This window comes from Octodon degus, unplaced genomic scaffold, assembly GCF_000260255.1.
Source record: "Octodon degus isolate 3935 unplaced genomic scaffold, OctDeg1.0 scaffold00010, whole genome shotgun sequence".
Taxonomy (NCBI): Eukaryota; Metazoa; Chordata; class Mammalia; order Rodentia; family Octodontidae; genus Octodon; species Octodon degus.
Window position 1 is genome coordinate 6623183 of NW_004524586.1, and position 3885 is coordinate 6627067.

The window sequence follows — 3885 nt, forward strand, 5'->3', positions numbered from 1 at the left end:
CGGGCTTTGTCATACTCGCTCCGCAGGCAGTATGCGCTGGCGAGGTTGAAGAGCATCACAGTCCTGGCCGAAGTGACAGAACTGGGGTAGCACTGGGGTGCCCGCTTCCCAGTTACAGGATTCCATTGCTTCATTTTCACCCTTGTCTGACCCTTGGTCCTGCTCATTGGAAGAGACCCCTAAGGAGACATCAGTGACATTCTCGGGGTTCAAGTGAGTAATTGCATCCGATATCCTGTCCAGGGAGATGAGGGCTTCTGCCGCGTACAAGTAACCCAGGAATTTAAGAGAGCCTGCCAGCTTGGGCTGCTGAAGAAGTTTATCTGCATGATTCAAAGCCATCAGGTTATCACCCAGGGCCAGGGCCACATACGCACTGCAAGCCAGTATAGAGCACTTCAAGTTTTCTAGTTCCTGTTTTCTCAATGGAGAAGAAGGTGGAGCTGGAATCAGTTTACCTCCATCATGGCTTTTACTGCTGCAGGTTTCGCTGCTCTCACTGCTCTCTGTGTTCCCGCTGAGCTGGCTGCTGCTTTTAGACCCATTTTCCTGCTTTGGATCTTGCTGTTCTTCAGATAACAGCAACAAGGCGTTTCTGAGGCAAATGGCTGCAAACTCCATACTGGCTACGGGAATGACTGAAGACTGCCCATCATTATATACAGTATTCTGTATGAACTGTGATGCCAGAACTATTTTACGATGATAGCCTTGACCAACGATAGACTGTATGATTCCCTTTTTACTTGGAAGACCTTTAGTTTCTTGCTCAAAAGTCCCCATATTGGCAGCGATGCAGCATTCAGCCAGCCGTAACCACAAGCGAGGATTTGCATGGTAAACTTGAACGGCTTCGATCAGACACTTGAAGGCAGCAAGAGGCCTCCTGATGTGAAGAAGCTGAATCCCACAGTTATACAGCAACTCGTACCTCTTGTTGGTTAGTAAAGTACACATGGGTCTTCCTGAAAATTTTTTGCCTGGGTCAGTGCTCCCTGCACTGAGCTGTGCACAGACGTTGTCATTTTCTTGCAGTGCCTTCTTAAAGTAGAAAATTCCCAAATTGTGCTTGCTCATGGCAAAATGGATGCAGCCAAGATTATTCCAGAACATGCATCACAAACATTCACCTGTTTTCATGAATCCTGGATGCTCAACAATGTTTGAACTATTTAACAGTTTCACAGCTTTTCAATAATTGCCCCTTAAGTACTCAAAATTGCTTTTAAGAAACAGAGAGGGTGCAGAATTTCCAGCTGTGTTCATGACTGATTTGATTTCCCGTTTGCATGCTTTCAGAGACTTCATTCGTATATAAGCTCTTACTCTGTACTGATGTATCTTTGATTTTGCAGCTTCTATCAGAGCTCCACTTTCAGCTTTATTAGATCCATCTTTATTGCTATTACCAGTCTCATTCTTTCCATTTTTGTTATTGTTACCCTGTGAAATCATTTTTTCTAGGACAGCTAGAAGATGCAAAGCTTTCTCAGCTTGGTAGGTTAAGATGTACACATCTACAAGCAAAAAACACACTGCCTGGGCAAATTTTTCTTCAAAAGGTTCTATGAACTGATAAAGTTTTTTCACCAACTGCTATTGCTTCTGTATAATGCTGCAGATGATAGAGAATGACTGCTTGATTATAGTATAACATGCTGTTTTCAACATCATCTAATCCATCCATTTATTCAACAGCTGAGTGGACCTGATTCTTCAGCTGGTTATGTGTTTGTCTCAAATTATCTGTTGTTGTTTGGTTACTTTTTAAAAACTCAGCTAGTGCTGTATTCAAAATTATTTTATAATCATCTTTGTTTATATCTTGTAGACAGGCAAGGTGTTAAAGACAGGCATCATAATTTCCAGATGTGAAGGCTTGGGCAGCGCTGGTGGACAGCTCCTTCTCCTGGTCAGTGATCCCGGAGGGCTGACCAGTCCCTTCATGTTTTTCTGCTCCCTAATCTGCGGGCTTGTCTGCAGCCATCTTCCCGCCTCCGCCCGGGTGCTTTCCTGCAGCTGGCGCGGCCCCGACTCCCGCCGTCCCGCTGCCCTGGACTTCGGAAGACAACTCCGAGCCCACCTCAGCTCCTGGCCCCCTTGTTCCGGCCTGAGGAGTGGACTGACTGCAGGCTGAGGAAGTGGCGAGAGCTAGCTTGCGTCGTCTAGCAACAGCAGCGGCGTCTCAGCCCAGGCAGCACCAAAGCCTGCCGCCCTGAGTTTCCATTATTTCTCATGAGGCAATTCTCTTTGATTTACAAGCATGTTTATGAAATGAATGATGTATATAAACCAAGGTTTTAACATATCTATTTTGATATAAAATATGGTAATATATATATATGCTCATTTTTTTTAATTTTGCAAAGTAAAGACATTTAAAATGGCAACTACTGTCAATTATCATGTTATAAACATTTTAATAACAAAACCTTAGGAAGATATAAAACTTAAGAGTTTGGAAGCTAAATAAATTTAGCTTTATTTATTTTCACTATTATTTTCTCATTTCAAGTTAATGAAAATTTCATCACAGACTAGTATTTATTTATATAACATTGTGTGGAAACAATCAGTAGGGGCAATCTCACTTTAGTGAAGAAAACACTGACTTCCTAACAGACAAAAAGACTTCCTAAAGAAATCAAACTGACTGATGGCAGAGGTTAGACCAAAACCCAGACCCCAGACTGAGTATTTCTTAATTAACACATGTTTGCAATACATGTCATTTGTAATCATCTTGGGCAGTGGGAACACACACAATATAATTTATTTCCTTTTTTAAATCCCCCTTGCCTCCTCTAAATCCCCTTCCCTCATTTTCATTCTTACTGATATTATCAATCTTACCTCCTGTTTTTGGTATAAAATGTTTACATTCCTTGAAGCTATTAGGATCCCATACCTAGTATATCTTTATTCTACTTCTTTCCTTTCCCTTCCCCCTCATGCTTTAACCTTGATCCTTGGACCCCCTTCCCATTTGCAAGAGATGTATATTGTCTGTCACCTTCTGTCCATCTTTTATTATTCTCTTTGTTTGTACTTTGCTTTATTCAATGAGAGATATGATACATGTAAGCCAATGTTTATAATAGCATAATTCATAATGGTTAAATCCTGGAAGCATATATATATACCCAACAGCAGATGACTGAATAAATAAAATGTGAAATCTATACATAATAATAAAATAGAAATGAATTGAAGCAAAGCTATACCAAATATCAGGAGAGCAAACATTAAATCATATAGTTCCACATCCAGCATGTGGGGAAAGTTGTAGCAAGATATGAGCTCCAGAGGGCTTGGGCAGCTCCAGTTGCAGCTGTCTAGCCTTTGCTTATACAGTATCTCTTCACTGCCTGTGACTTTCTTCAGCAGATGGTCCATATTCTTGGCATCTCCAAATTCCTAAAGTCTCCACTGTACTTTTTTGCTTCCTTCTCACAGTTTCAAGCAATTCCTTTTCAGGGGTACACAGCCTAATCTCCCAGTCTTTCTTCTGAAAGTGGGATGAAAGCCTCTGTGACACCACACTTGCCTTGTAAATATCTAAAAAGTCACCATTACATGGATGACACCAAGGTCTGTTGCCAACCTGAGGAATAAGTCAGATCCCTTGGACCATGGCTATAGAAACCTCTGAGTGCCTGGACAGGCAGCTCAAGTTTGGAAAACATATCCTTAGTCAGCTCTGAAAGAGAGGAGCATCCTGAAGCTCTCTTCTTTTTTTCCATAATTCTATTGAGAAATAAATAGCAGTAAGACAGTTTCAAGTCAAATTTGTAGGACAGTTGCCATAATTAATACATTGCATACTGCCTTCCTAGTGGTTATTTGTTGTACAAGATGCAGACATGATATCATATTTACAAACAC

General features: G+C 41.3%; 1 protein-coding gene and 1 pseudogene across 1 annotated transcript in view; both read right to left on the bottom strand.

The window, feature by feature from the left end:
- The window catches only part of Hpse2 (heparanase 2 (inactive)), a 905948-nt gene that overhangs the window by 617097 nt on the left and 284966 nt on the right, over positions 1-3885 (bottom strand). The window lies entirely within an intron of this gene.
- Positions 7-2208, bottom strand: LOC105741290 (annotated as a pseudogene).